This window comes from Arctopsyche grandis, chromosome 1 (genome assembly GCF_051622035.1).
Source record: "Arctopsyche grandis isolate Sample6627 chromosome 1, ASM5162203v2, whole genome shotgun sequence".
Lineage (NCBI taxonomy): Eukaryota > Metazoa > Arthropoda > Insecta > Trichoptera > Hydropsychidae > Arctopsyche > Arctopsyche grandis.
The window spans coordinates 41,827,421-41,844,720 of record NC_135355.1 but is presented as its reverse complement, the minus strand read 5'-3'; the positions used below and the strand labels follow the sequence as shown (position 1 = coordinate 41,844,720).

General features: G+C 33.6%; 1 pseudogene; it reads right to left on the bottom strand.

The window, feature by feature from the left end:
- Nucleotides 1–3,153: 3,153 nt before the first annotated feature.
- Nucleotides 3,154–6,672, bottom strand: LOC143910799 (peroxiredoxin 2-like; annotated as a pseudogene).
- Nucleotides 6,673–17,300: the final 10,628 nt, after the last annotated feature.

The window sequence follows — 17,300 nt, the reverse complement described above, 5'->3', positions numbered from 1 at the left end:
GCAGAGCAGTATTCTCTATCTTGCAGAGTTTGTCTGATTTTTTGGACCACTCTATGGACCTGCTCGATTGTGGAGTGGTTTGCTCTGAACCCAAATTAGTGTTCTGGAATTATTCCTTCCTCCGTCACTACAGGTAGGATTCTAGTCAGTAGTATTTTCTCAAATAGTTTTGAGTTCAAGGTCAGTAAGCTTATCGGTCTATAAGAGGATACTTCGTTTGGGGGTTTGCCGGGCTTAGGTATCATCATGGTTTGAGACACTTTCCAGAGCGCTGGGAAATATGATGTTCTTAAAATACTGTTGAACAGCATAGTTAAGAGCACGATTCCTTTCCTCGGTAGTTCTTTTAAAATTACCGCATTTTTATGTGTTTCATAATCTCTTTAGGTGCTATGCTCTTCATGGGTTTACACATCTGAAAATCTGTTTTTACAAAGTTATCTATCTCTTCCTCGGATTCATCTTCTGCTTCATTGGGTTTAACGATTACAATTACCTACGGTTTCTGGCAAGGTTAGGTTAGGTTACATTTTATTTCTTCATTAATAATATGCGTACGGATAGCTAGTGTATGAATCTACTACTAATCGTGTTCATTCATTCTCCCGTGTATACCTACTGTTACTGGGTGATTTTGATGGTGCATACACTTACATGTCATGTATACTGATTCGAGATTTGCACTCTTACTGTAACATACAAAACGTAAAAAGTACAATGAATTTTCATTGAAACTTTGAAATTATAATTAATGATAATTCTGATGAAATAATTTCAATAATTAAATTATAATAATTATTATAAAGTGACATCTATAGTAAAAATATACTTTTTGTTTTAAATTTATATGAGTGCATTTTGGTACGAAACTTAGAATTAATAATAATAAGTATTATTTTTCAAGTCAAGCTAAAAATGTATTTTTACATGCACAGCAAATGTGAAAAATAATTTAAGAAACTTTATTGACAGTAAGTAAGACCGGAAAGCAAAATTAATATAAATATCAAAGTCCAAATGAAAAAATAAATAAATGATGCAAACAATGAATCATCCCATGTTGATAAATTCGTTTTAGATTATCTCCATTAATAAATTTAGTTTTTATATGTTTTCGAATAAATCTGAGAACGCTATACGCCTCTTTAAAATTCTCAGTGTCCCGTTCTTACTAAGCAAGCATTCAAAATTTGCAATTATATTAATAATGTCTGTCATAAGATCGATTTAAGAATTTCTCTACAAATCGGGAATTACAGATTGCATATCGGGATACGGAATCACAATTACTATATTAGACATTCCGGCGGAAATCCAGAACTCAAGTATTGTTTAAAATACGTATTCATTCTCACCATGGGATTTTTAGAAGTTACAACTTAAAGCCGACCATGTTTATTCCAAGTAGGTCCAGATTCTGGTGGAGGCATTTATTCAGATCTAAACAGTTATAAATCTTCATCAAAATCATAATGACGAAATGTACAATTGTGAGGTAATAATAAAATTGAAACAAAATCAAAATAATTTTTTAATTTTTTTATTATTTTTTATAAAGGATGGTATATTTACATAGTATGTTCAAACCAATGAATGTACGTTTCAAGAAACTTAATCAACAACCTATACTAACAATTTTGCGTTACACAAAAGCTTATACTAAAGAAATGATACCTCTTTACTAAATAATTAATAAAAGGCACCGACAAGTACACATGATGTTTAAATAGACATTCATTACATACTAGAAATAGCCCAAGTATAATATATGTACATTCTCAGCAGACATTATATAATTATTATATACAATATATTAAATATAAGTCTAATATATGTATATTCTAAGCAGACATTCGCAGAAAATGGCAAGAATTTAAAACTCGCCACGATGTAATAATACTCATGTTATGGTAGTCGGTGTGTTTACGAGTTGTAATCGAAAAAATATGGCGAATACATGTGTGCATTACTGTGACAAGCTAGCAACGGTATCATCCCGAATACCCATACCTCTCACGCGAAAAAGATGAACGGATGGAAACGGTCGAAAGAGCAGCTATAAAGGATTATTCAAGTGGGCGGCAATCTTAGCTCTCCCGAAGAAGGGTGAGTGCATTCTATGTTAATTGGGAGCAGAATTTCGCTATAAGACATCGGATGGGGGTAACTTTGAGAAAATTTTCCTCGATGACAAACAGCATACAAAACTAACATAGAGTGTATTCAATTATGACCGGTTGCCGCCCAAACTTCAATATAGATTTTTCTCAATCGCACTTGATATGTCTGCTCCGGGCGGTACAAACATGATCGTGAAGAGAAAACTAGAGCAGAAAAGTGGATATACAAGTTCTTTTCTAAGGGCCAGGCCTCACCGCTCAACTCGTGAACAACTTGGTTGAGGGCGACCAGACCAATGCATGCAGGTAGATGGGACATGCCACACCCATCAACTTGTTTTTCGTACACATTTCCATACATTTTTTCGTGTCGCGCGACTAGTCGGCCGACAAAGTTGCACGGTGCGGCCCGGCCCTTACCCTTACTGATGGTAACCAGAGTAGTCCCTTCAAATCCGTTAAATTCGGGAAGATAACTTTAAAATTTTAGGCCATTGTGGCGTTAGGTTCTTCCTGTAATGCCACAATGGTCCAAAACTATTAATAAATAAATAAATAAAATAAAATAAAAATTGCACATCTATGAGCCCACATTGAACGCAAATTCACACAGATGTGCAATTTTAAAAACGAATTAAAGGCCGTTTCAAAGTAACATCCTATTTAAATCAACACATTAATAAACCCACATCCCGGTTAAGATGACTCTTTCCAAATGTTGAACAGGTCGAAAAGTTAAGCTCGTTCGCTAACTGTTCCGATCTGTTGTGCGTCGGTGACAGGAGATGAAGCATCTCGTGACACATCCCACAAATTAAATTTTATACGATAATGAAAAAATTCAATCCATTCCCAAGGCAAATAAAAGCGAATTAAAGTCAACAGTAATTACGTTCACCTCATTTTTCCGACCCAACTCAAAAACTACCGAATTGCAAGTTTCATTTAGGGAATATATCAATTTTCAAATGGAAAGGTATTCAAAGAGCTCCATCGAATACAATAAACTAAAAAACAGATCGGACCAACTGTTTTAATTAGCAGAATTAAAGTATTCTTGGGAGCCTTTGGGATCAGCTTTCATCGTTTTTTGTCCAGGTTTCTATCCCGCGGGGCAAACCTCTCCATGTTTGTCGATGTTGAAAAGCTTGCACTAATCTCAAAGTTTCATCGACGTCCCTAAAATAAATAAAAAAAATTAACGCCTACACACACACACACACACACACATACTTTACATAAAATCCTAAATACATAACAAAATAGCTTACCTTCCTACAGGCAGATCGTTGACTGTAATTTGACGAAGCTTTTGGTTGCCGTCAATTACATATATACAAGCCTCGGAAGGGAATTCCGGAATCTACATCGAGAACGTTATAGTCGCGAGCAATTTTTGTCGATTTATCGGCAAGTAATGGTATTTTCATTTCTCCGAGTCCACCTTTAAGCAAAGATAACACGGCAATCAATGTAAATATACATCATTAAATTACACGTGGTGTTGATGTATGTTATCTCTATATGCAATCGTTATCTATAGTTATTAAATGAAACGTCACATTGTAAATGTGATAATAATTGTAATTGATAAATCGACTGTGATATCTTTGGATCAATTTTTACCTTCCTTCCTCGGAGTGTTTATCCATGCCAAGTGGCTGAAGTGACTGTCAGTTGAAACAGCTACTACTTCACAGTTTATCTTCTTGAATTCGACAACACGGTCTGAGAACGCTATGATTTCAGTTGGACACACGAATGTTCTGCAATAAAATAGTAACCTCGAATAAAGATCTCAAGTTCTCGTTAGTATGATGGACTTTTCGGCTGCCAGATGTTCCGCTATAGAGATTTTAGTGACTTTGTGACCAGTAATCACCGAACCATGTTACATATGTTACGAAAAATCAATAAAGTTAAAATTTAAACCTTTCGTTTCAAAACAATAATTAAATAATTGCCCAATTGATAAAAAAAAATCAAAATATACATAGGGTAGGGTATAAAAAATTTAAAGGAAAATCTAAAATCAGTTTAAGATTCTTCAACATGTCCTAATTGGATACCAGGACAAAGCAGCTATGTCGTATGTACATACATATGTATGTACATATATTTATAAGGTAACTCGGCCTGATTTTTCGCATGTGGAAATATTAAGAAAATACGACTGTGGTGGAAATTAATTAAGTATGGCGACAGCCATACCACAATTTTTAAATACTATGATGCCTAAAGCCACTTTTCTTATTATTACATTTCTCTGGTACGTCAGCAGTAATCAGAAGAGAAAAATCGAAAATATTTAAATGTCTGGGTTTGGTCGTAGGGCGTAGGCCATATGCGAAATCAATACGCAATACGCAACAGGCAGGAGGTAAGAGGGAAGAGGCAAGTAGCAACAGGCGGCAGACAAAATCGATAAGCAAGGTGATGGACGCCCTCACTCCCCGGAAAAGATGCGCGCGCCGCCAAACTGTACCGAAGGCCGCTTCTGCGCACATTTCACTCGCCAAAGGTACGGCTCATCCAGGTCATCCCGACCTTGCATCACCTTGTGATTTATGGATTTTGTGCATCGCATATAGATTGTGTAAAAGGCGGATTTCCCGGAACGCATCTCCCCGGGGGAATGGAGGCGCACATATTGAAAAAAAGCTTATAAATACATTCCAAATTCGTCAATTCTGAAAAATTGAGATTAATCTTATTAAAACCATCCTCCCGTAGTCGACAAATTCGAATAATATCGAGACAAAGGATATTTTGGGGACTATAACCTAGGATTCGCCATTTTATATTAAATATTTCATATTTTTATAATAAGTAATACAAATTGATACGTAGGTAAAAATAAAATTGGTAATGACCGCTAGGAATAATTTAATCCAATTGAACAATCCGGTACTAATGGGATTCAAAAATGGTCAGATATATGTATGTATGTAGATTGGATAATCTGTCGACAGTCAATAATATACGAAATCAGCAAATATAAATTCACACATCATGAATAGCGCCTCGAGCAGTTTAAATTATAAATCAGTTGCGAACAGTTGAAATGTTACGATGTTATGATTCACATATGGTAGGGAATATGTTTCACGTATGGAAGGGAATTCCGCCATTTTGAAAAGACGAAAATTTTACGTTTACGTCTAATTTACAGTAATATAATATTAAAATTCGAAACGCAGAATTTTAAGCCAAAACAATTAAGAGTGGGATATGCTAAAAAAAGAACGACGCAAAATTAACTCCAGCTTTCTCAATACCTTTGCATATGAATATACTCGATAATACAAAAAAATTGATACAAAAAGCTAAAAACAATAAAAAAATAATTATACATAAGTGAAGATCGGATTTTATGGATATGGGGCACGGAAAAAATCGCAAGGGCCAAACCGGGTAATCGCTTATAGTACTATATTAGTAGATATTGGAGGAAGAGAGCGTTCAGATTTTATTTATGAAATCGGCCAATACAGCTCATCAACAACTGACCTGCCCCAAGCTGATGTCGATTCGCTGCCATAAAATAACAATAGACCTCTCCATTGTCCGAGAAAGTAGGAGAAAAAAAGGTTCACAAAAGTGAACACATTTTGCACGCTGAGCGTCGAGCGTTAGTAATAACTGAGGGAAGGCGGTCGAGTTCCTTTTTCTCCAAAAAAAGGGTTCACTATTGTCAACCTTTTTTTGCTCTCTTCCTATGCAGCACAATAGTAATTGAGAATAGTTAACCATTGTTTTTGGGCAAAATCAACTTGATCGCCTTCCCTTAGTGATGACTATATGCCATCCGCCACATATGAGACTTGGGTAAAACGCATATGTCCTTTTCACCCCATTTCGACTAATAGAATTTCTTACATGTCCATGGGGCCAAAGACAATATTACTTACAATATTGTAAGTAATATTGCTGGTGTCGACGGCTCCTATACGAAATGCTATTGGTCGAGAGGTGCTGAAAGAGATAGCATGTACGTTTCAGCTATCTCTTTAAGGCAAGGGTGAAAAAAATAGTTTTATATTTTTTACGGATTGAGATGCTATATGATTAAAAAAAATCGAAAGCGAAGTAAGAAGAGGCTAGTGAAAAAAAAAATTACATGTCGTAGTTTAATATAGTAATATTATGCCGCAGCTGCTTCGCCCCGACTGGATTCCAGATCTAAATAATAAGGAACGAAAGCCTGAAAGATGAAAGAACAAAGCAGTAGATTTTTAAAACGAGAGTTGGCCAACCTGAGTTTTCAAGCGTAATTTGCGGCCCTTCGTCGTCGCTTAAGCTGCTGACGACGAGAAGGCGAGCATCAGGACAGCTCCATAGCGAAAGATCGAAATGAATACTCGAATGGCGAAGATTGGAAGCTTCCGGTCGGCAAAGACTGGAGTATGGAGCTGCTGAGGACGAGCAGAGATGGTTTCGTGAGAGCAGGTGTCTGGCCAGGCCGGACTCCTGTCGAGTATTGGCCCTCGGTCTGGCACCGATCGACCAAGTAAACGGCTACGTCGACACTACCGATATCTAGGGTTGCCATAATTGTCATGTCATAAATAAAACATGGAAAAGTAGGTACGTAATAGTTTATTTTAAAATATTAGTCTGTTTTAGCCCAATCGTATTTTGACGATAATTTAACTTTTTTAATTAATTCATTTTCCTCTTTTACATCATGATCAAATTGAGCGCAAGTCATTTTAAAATTATACTGGCAAACCAAAATTGCCTCAACTGTCTCAACTGCCAGCTTATTTCTTTCATCCGACCATTGTGTTGACATCAGGGAAAATATTCTCGAGTTTAGGGAGAAATCTAGAGTTTAGGGAGAAAACGGGACAAATACGTGACAAATTGTAATACGGGACCGAGTAGTGAAATACGGGACATGTCCCGAATATACGGGACGTATGGCAACCCTACCGATATTCTCGAATTTTCCATATCCAGTTCCCATATTGCAACCTGTGGTTGCTATTTAGGAACTGGTTATGGAAAAATTCGCAAATATCGGGTGTAGATATCGGTAGTGTGGACGGAGCCAACAAGCGGACTCACACAAGCAGGAATACGATTCACTGTAAATTCGGCTAATTGAATTCGCCGAATACGAGTATACCAGTGGCGGCTCGTGATAAGTTTTAGTGGCGGGGCTGCACTGAAAAGATGTCTAAAACATGTCACCATAATTGTTCTATCATGTCATAACAGGACAAAAGTTTTCGTTATGCTTATCTATTTCCCGCCGATAAGTTTCGCTTAAATGGGGTTTTATGTTAACCGATCCCAAAATCGTGGATTACACACATTTTTTAAGTTTTCGACACTTCCCTCGTGTTTTTTAATTTTATCGTTTAAATGTTGTAACTCCTGTTTTCGTCCAAGATGCTTCGCCTGGCGACTCGCCTCCAAACAAAAGACACGGATAACAAAATAACGCGTTTTTTTCTGTACATCCCGTTAACCAATTCTATTTTTAATAAATGTCTGGATTAAATTTTCGCGAGTAACTAAAGGATCTACTAGTTGCAGGCTGTGAAATAATTAAATTGGGCGTGAGGCAGCCTAATGCTTTTATAGCGACTTTTTCGGTAAGTTCTAGTCGCGAAAAGTGCAAATTTTGTAAATATTTTACTGAATTCTTTTTTTCTTCCATTTTTAAAAGAAAAAAATCTTAATATATTTAAATAAAAATTACGAGAAAAAATTAAACAGATTTGAAAAAAGTTTGCTGTTATCGAAATGAAAATGACTCACCGAAGATTTGATGAGGGCTCGTACACAACCAATTAAGAGTAACGAAAACGAATAAAGCTGTGATCGTGCGATTCAACTAATCAAATGTAAGATCAAGCACGCGAAATCTTACACAAACTGACAGATGAATGTCGTTTAACAGGCGAAGGCTGCCGACTATCCAGCCCAAAACGGCAGAGTGAGTGAAAGAGAAAGAGCTATCTGCAGTTGCAAATAGCTCTTTCTCTTTCTCGTTCCGAGACTCCGGGCTGCGTGGCGTTCAGGGCGGCGCTGTAAAACTTTACAGCCAGTACAGCAACATTTTAATTCATCTGTTACCATACAAGTTAGTGGGGTCTTCGAAACGGTCAACATTACTTACAATATCACCCTTTTGGATATGGGTGATATTGTAAGTAATATTTAAGGAAGGCCCCAATAGTTCGTCCATCCAACTAATAAAAAAAATATCATTAATAAATAAAATATTAAATGTATTATTAAACATATATTTTAGAATTTTATAGGAGGGGCTGCAGCCCGGCAGCCCATTAGGACGAGCCGCCACTGGAGTATACCGAAGCGAGTAGGTCGAATATCAAGATTTCGAACGACGACCATACCTGGACCTTCGTTAATTGGTTTAGATGAAGTTTTATTGATATATAAAATTTACACGTGGGGAAATATGAGCTCGCATCATTCTCGGGCACAAGTGCTTAGAATGAGCCCCCGCTACTAACTGGCGACTACTAGCTCACAGTGTCCGGTTCCGACACATCATTAATACGACGGTGTGGTGCCACACGTCAAACCGAATCGGAACAATACCTAAATTCATATTTACCTAGCCTCAGTATGTCGAATACTCCTTCAATCAATATGACACAAATAATTAATAATCAACTTGTTTTATAAACTGGAAACGAGCCTTTTATTACATACAAATCACAATTCATTTTTTCGGAACTATTGTATACTTACATTAAACTAATAGTCTATAGTGACATGCCGACTCGAATTGCAAGTCAAGTGCCACATTCATTGAAAGCCTAGGTACTATAAATCACACTCATAAAGTAGAAAGAAGAAACGGAATTCAGCGAAGAAATGTCATTCGATGAGCACTTACCATCTTTTTTAGGTATTTTTTTTTTGATTTCTAAATGCTTTTTATTATTACTAAATTATGTTCGCAATACATCTTATATCTATTTTAATAGCTACTGGTCTGCTGATCATTTTCGATTTAACAATTTTAATTTAAGTTTGTTAGTAATCATAGTATTATCTCATTCTAATGTTAATATGTACAGCGTAATAGGAAAAAGAGCTCAAAAACCTATTTTAGGTATTTCAAGCGGATTATCCGTTGGTGAATACTTACATATCGACTGATTCCGATAAGTCACATTTTAAATCCATTGTCATATGAAATAACTATTATACATATATGGGATAGATGAAACATATTTTGACTAATCGAAATATATTACAACTGGTAAATACACTTTTACTATACTTATGTATGTACTTTGTTAATCTTTTTCTTATATAGATACTAGAGGTTGCATCACCGGTTTACCGGTTTACCGGTAAACCGGTAAATCGCCAAAAAAACACCCTTGGTCATTACCGGTAAATTGGAAAATTACCGGAAATGATTTTTTGGCGAATTAAGGACAGCTACAGGCATATTATAATGTAAGTTTAATATAGTTATGCAAATGGAATGGGGAGTTTTGTTTTTCGACTCTGGCAACACAGAATGAATTAAATAACTTCCTTACTGAAAATGCTGGAACGATTTTATGAAATTAAAAATGCGATCTTAAAAAGTTTGATTGATATACAATCGGAGATAAAAATCAATAATATTGAATTTGATAACATCTCTGACATAATCTTGGCATTACAACCGGTAAAAATAGCTGTAGAAGCTCTATGTCGTGAAGACATAAATCTATATACAGCCGACATAACATTGAAATTTATGCTTGATGAACTGTCTAAATACAGTTCTTTTTTAGCCATGGAACTTAAAGAAGAGCTTATAATTCGAATAAAGGAAAGAAGAACGATATATTCCGACGTGGTTAATTATCTTAATGATCCTGATACAATAAATGATTTTGATGAATATGGAATATTTAATATAACGAATAAAACTACAATAATGGAAAAAATCATAGATATAACTAAGTATGAATTTTTGAGGGATGAGAGCTATAAAATTTCTGAACAAAAAGACAGAGAAGGAAATGAAATAGAATAGTCGAAATATTAACACGAAATTAAACGACAAAAATAAAGTGGATAAACGAAAAAAGATGTAAACAATGTTATTCAGAGAGAAATGTCATATTTGGAACTCGAAAAAATTCGTGACAAATATTTAAACATTGCATTTCAACATTTTATGACTTGCCGACCAAGAAGTGTTGAATCAGAACGAGCTATTTCATCTGCGGGACAAATACATATGTACGAAATTCAGGTCAAGTCTAAAATACGAAAGTATTGATATGATTTGTTTCCTGAGAGCATATTTTAATTCTGAAAATTCATTGTACCAAATAAAATGAACATTTTTTAATAAACCCAACAAAAAACCAATAAATTGTTATATTTATTTGCTTTTCATTTGCCGGTAAATAACCGGTAATGGGAACAATTATTTACCGTTTACCGGTTATTGTAATTTGACGGTAAATTGCAAGCTCTTTCACACTAGGGGTTCCAAAAAACCGCCCAAAATAAAAAGCCGGTTTTCGGTTTTTTTACAAATAAAAAGCCAGTTGGCCGGCTTTCACCGGTTTTAGAAAAATACGATTTTTTTAAGTTTAAAATTTTTATATCGAAAAAAAAATGTAAATATGTATATATTTGCATAATATATATCTATATTATGCAAAAAGATAGTTTTTTATAAATTAAATTAAGTTATAAACATTATGAACTTTCATAAGATCATTACTTTATATTATTATTACAAATATTACAAATAATACAATTTGTATTATATGTACATATATCACAGTCGTAAAATGGCAGATCCTAAATACGCACATATAATTAAATGATTTAAATAAGTTACTATCAAGAATATATTATTTAAAAAATAATGTGTAACCTCTCAGAAAAACTATAATTGTGGAATCGTGAACTTAATATTAAGAGCTGCTGAGATTCAAAGACATATTATAGAAAAAGTGATTTCAAAGTTGTTTTTACGCATCTGTTTTAGCTTAAAAAATCCAAAAGCAACCGTTGCAAATTTCGGAAACAAATTCATTTGAAACGGCAAATTCATTTGATTACGAACATTTTAAATCCATAATAAAAGTAGGTATGTGGCCTCAATATTTAAAGGGCAATTCCTTCGAAGAAAAATCAATTATATTTCGGAAATTCCTATGCATTTTGCCATAAATCATTTGACTACTTTTTTTGATGTTTTCAAGTACAAGGATTTGCGATAGATAAGGATGCTTTCTATACCTGAAGTTGGGTAGGTCATTGAAACTACATACTTTCAATAATATTTTATTGGTTTATTTATTTTTTATTTATTTTTATTTCATACCAGGAAGGCATTACAGGTAAACCCCAATGCGCCTTCCTGGCCAAATTACAAACAATACAGCATTTTTTTTTTATTATATAAGTCGCTAAATTACGAGACACTGACTTAAACTCGACAATTAACGAGACATCTATGAATTGTACATACATTTTTATTGTAATATTTACATTAATCATACTCAAATAGTGGTGACATAGTGGGTAGGAAGGATTTTTAGCCAATTTTTAATCGGGAATCGTTTCAACAATGAAATCAGAGAAAATTGGCAAACTCTGATAGGAAACGATCAACCAGGAGTCACAAATCCTGGTCTGACCAGCAGCATTACAGATATACTCAGAAAAATTCTTTTCAATCGAGGTCAGCTCAAGGGATCGAACTCGGCGCCTCTCAGTGTTAAGCAGAAGCTTAACTACTGAGCCACGCTGCTGGCTAGATCATCACATACGTACCTAGGCGGCCCAAAACTCTTAGTAATATATTTAATTACATTAGTTTATGACCTGTTCCTTTACTAAATCTCAAAGAAACCGCTCAAGAAAAAAAGGAATGTAGCTTTTTTTTTGTTCAAAGAAATACACGCCTATTGGCTATTACCTAAGAGCGTTTATACACATTTATTTTGATCTTTCATAGAAATTTAAGATTCATAATTGTTAATTTTGAGGAAAAAAGCATTAATTAAAGTAAACCTTAAAAAGCCGGTTGATCGAGCCAAAAAGCCGGTTTTCGGTTTTTTTTAAAATGGTCAAAAAGCCGGCTTTTTGGTTTCGGTTTAAACCGGCTTGGAAGCCCTAGCTTCACACACTTCACACAGTATTTTTATTATATGAAAATGTGTAATATAAATTGGTTTATTTCTGGAACTTGATTAATAAATTATTTATTATTTATTGTATTGCTTGTTTGTTGTCTTGTTATTATTGTTTATATTTCATTGTGTTTTGCAATCTACAATACACATGTAGTATAAATTACTAACTGATTTATATTTGTTATGTATTCATGATAATTTATATTCATTACGTATATTTAAAATTATTAATTATTTATTATGAATTGTCAATCGTGGAAATTGTAGTAGTCTGTCTATTATATATATGCGTTTTCTTCTCACCTTCTTTTAATATTGATGATTGGAAAACCAATTTTAATATATATACATTATTTATGCACAATAAGTAAGGCAAATAAATTGGGCCGCTTTTAGATTATCACATATGTACGTACCTAGGCGGCCCAAAACTCTTAGTAATATATTTAATTACATTAGTTTAAGCCGGGATCATAATTTTGATTGAAACCCCAATCATTGAAATCTTTTTCATTGACACCCCAATCATTGAAATCATTTTGATTGAAATTTTAATCCCACAGATTTGTACATTGGTTGTTAAAATATTGTTTAAATTGCCTTTTTATTTTAATAAATTAATTTTATTTAATTATTTTATTTTATAATGGGTTATTGTATTTTAGTACATTATTTTTTTGTATACATTTATTTTACTTTAGTTTTTTTAATATAGTTTTTTTACTATAGTTTTTTATATACATTTTTTTTTTACTATATAACAAATGCATTGACCCGACAGCTTATTGCTATACGTCAAATTAAGTCGGAACATTTACTATATTTTTTTTAATTAATTAAATTAAATTAATTAATTAAAAGTAATTTAAGTCGGAACATTTACTATACTTTTTTATATATCTTAATATTATATACAAAACCAAAAGGAGGTTTGTTTTTACAAACGGTATGTCAAGGCTGTAAATAGATTTAGAATATCTTAAAATTAGTTGTCGAAATCTATACTTACCAGAATAGACAATTACATTTAAATATTGCATCCTTCCCTTTTTTCGAAATAGCTATTAAAGAATTGATCTTCAGTTAATATGTATATAGCAATATAATAACTCAATGCGACGACGTGGACAGCCCGGCTGGAAAATGTTTTGAAACTTATAATAGTATATTATTCTTGATGACATCGAAGTTGCGCATCTCCAAGAGACCATCAACACCAATAGGATGAGCTAATATATTATTTAAGGTTAAGAATCGTATATGCTCATACAAACCATCGCCTTCAATCATATTCGTGTTGAGTTTATTTGTACACCATTCCCGAGGATGAAGAAAGGCAGCTCTGACAATATTGGCGAACATTATAGCAAAACATTGAATACCTGCAAAATCGGAATTGAAAATATTACCATTACCTTGATTCCATTAGGCCCGTACTATTTTTGCCACATTATTTAATAGCAAGTAAGAGTTCACAAAAGAAGGCTGAGACGGATCAACAACAGGTTGTTGGTCAGCCACACAAATAAAATCACTTTGTAGAAACTGAACATCGTGATGTATGACCTTGGTACGACATATGGTGAACTCCCGAGTGATGTCGAGGCTTTCGAGACACTCAGTCACCACCACGAGTCCCGAGCTATCAGTAGATCTTGGCAACATATCTGAAAGCTTCTCACTTACCTCAAAAATGTCTTGTGCAAAAACTACCGCCTGTCCACGGAACCCATATAGTCCAAAAAGACCATCGTATTTGACGATCTTCACATAAATTAAATCAGCTGATAACTAAAAATAACTATTTATGCCGGGAACCTTACAGTTTAGAATAGTTTATTAATACTACGATTGCTTTAATGATAACAATGAAGTTGTAATGTAATCCATACAGTTCAGAATAGTTTATCAATGTATGATTGTCCATAAATGAGGTTATATATTTACAGAAATGAACTTTTCAATCATCTGACAAATTAAATCAGCTGATAACTAAAAATACAACTATCACTGTTTGATCTGTGTATTAAGCTTGTATTGGTTAGAAAGTTGGTTTTGGAAAAAGAAACAACTGAAAATTGAGGTTATAGGCTGAACGTCAATGGGGGGGCGTTTGTTGTTGGTGGAAAGCTAGCTTTGTTAGTTGGTGGAAAACTAATTGTAAATGATATTAACAATTAGATACAAGATAACATCTTATTGAATACTTATCTCGCAGATAACGCTCAGTGAAGAGATGTACTTCTAACAGTGAAATGTCCGATCTAACACATTTGGCGGTAAATCGATATATATGTAGTAGGTATATGCCATTACACGATGCTTTTGAAATTTATATATACATATGAGAGTTAAAACTATAAATATTTATATATTACAGATAACGAGAACCTATAAAGCAAATTTTATAAAATAGAGAGTGAAAAAAAAAAGTTATAGGCGTTTAAATAATTAAAATTTGACAGCGAGATGGCAGGGCGAAAAGTAATGAAACTACCGATGTGAATGATGAATGTGACAGATAAACGTCACCCTGTAATACGATGCAGTATTTTCAAACGTGTCTAATACGATATTTTTTCACCATCGTAATGGTGGATGATATCTTAACTTATATTGATGACCAAAATGAGCAATATGGCAAAGTATGAAAACGATCGGATAAGAGATAAGAGATATAAAAAATGACGTCTTAAACGAAGACCGTGTGAAACGTAAAGGAGGTTAGTAATCAAAAAATATACTTTTTGTTTAAAATTTACATGAGTGCATTTTGGTACGAAACATAGAAATAATTATTAATAAGTTTTATCGTTCATAAAAAGATGTCAGTAAAAAATATATTTTTACATGTACAGCAAATGTGAAAAATAATTTAAGAAACTTTTTGACATCAATTTTACAATATAATTATATAAACCATTGGCTGATCAATAATTTTCAAGATTTCACATTGTAATTAGTTAGCCGCCTACTTCTTCTATCTAATATTATCATAAAGTAAGACCGGACAGCAAAATTAATATAAATATCGAATTCCAAATGAAAAAATAAATAAAATGATACAAACAATATATCATCCCATGTTGATAAATTCGTTATAGATTTTCTCCATACATAAATTTAGTTTTTAACGCTGTACGCCTCTTTAAAATTCTCAGTATCCCGTTCTTACTAAGCAAGCATTCAAAATGTGCAATTATATTAATAATGTGTCATAAGATCATTTTAAGAATTTCTTTACAAATCGGGAAGTACAGATTGCATATCGGGATACGGAATCACAATATTACTATATCAGGAATTCCGGCCGAAATCCCGATCTCAAGTATTGTTTAAAATACGTATTCATTCTCACCATGGGATTTTTAGAAGTTACAACTTAAAGCCGACCATGTTTATTCCAAGTAGGTCCAGATTCTGGTGGAGGCATTTATTCAGATCATAACAGTTATAAATCTTCATCAAAATCATAATGACGAAATGTACAATTGTGAGGTAATAATAAAATTGAAACAAAATCAAAATAATTTTTTAATTTTTTTATTATTTTTTATAAAGGATGGTATATTCACATAGTATGTTCAAACCAATGAATGTACGTTTCAAGAAACTTAATCAACAACCTATTGAAATCAATGTATGTACGTTACATGAAACTTAATCGACAAATTTTTTTATTTTTTTTTATAAATGATTTTATATTATTATGTTATATTCACCTTGTGTGTAAAGTTCAACGTATGTTCAATCTAAATTAATCAACAACCTATACTAACAATTTGGCGTTACACAAAAGCTTATACTAAAGAAATGATACCTCTTTACTAAAGAATTAGTAAAAGGCACCGACAAGTACACATGATGTTTAAATAGACATTCATTACATACTAGAAATAAACTAAGTATAATATAATTATTCTCTCAGAAATATGATGTTTAAATAGACATTCATTACATACTAGAAATAAACGAAGTATAATATATGGATTGTCTCAGAAGACATTCGCAGGAAATGGCAAGAATTTAAAACTCGCCTCGATGTAATAATACTCATGTTATGGTAGTCTGTGTGTTTACGAGTTGTAATCGAAAAAATATGGCGAATACATGTGTGCATTACTGTGACAAGCTAGCAACGGTATCATCCCGAATACCCATACCTCTCACGCGAAAAAGATGAACGGATGGAAACGGTCGAAAGAGCAGCTATAAAGGATTATTCAAGTGGGCGGCAATCTTAACTCTCCCGAAGAAGGGTGAGTGCATTATATGTTAATTGGGAGTAGAATATCTTGGAGGTTGCAATTTTCCTCGATGACAAACAGCATACAAAACTAACATAGAAGGTACTCAATTATGACCGGTTGCCGACCAAACTTCAATATAGATTTTTCTCAATCGCACATGATAGGTCTGCTCCAGGCAGTACAAACATTAGCCGTGAAGAGAAAACTTGAGCAGAAAAGTTTTATATACATGTTCTTTTCTAAGCTCTCGTTTACCCGTACTGAGCAGTCCCAGAGCAGTCCCTTCAAATCCGTTAAATTCGGGAAGATTGGTTTAAAAAAATGCACATCAATGAGTCCACCAGGAACGCAAAATCATACAGATGTGCAATTTTAAAAACGAAATAAAAACTGTTTCAAAGTAACATACTATTTAAATCAACACATTAATAAACCCACGTCCCAGTTAAAATGACTCTTTCCAAATGTTGAACAGGTCGAAAAGTTAAGCTCGTTCGCTAACTGTTTCGATCTGTTGTGCGTCGGTGACAGGAGATGAAGCATCTCGTGACACGTCCCACAAATTAAATTTTATACGATAATGAAAAAATTCAATCCATTCCCAAGGCAAATAAAAGCGAATTAAAGTCAACAGTAATTACGTTCACCTCATTTTTCCGACCCAACTCAAAAACTACCGAATTACAAGATTCATTTAGGTAAGAGATCAAATTTTAAATGGAAAGGTATCCAAAGAGCTCCATCGAATACACTAAACTAAAAAACAGATCGGACCAACTGTT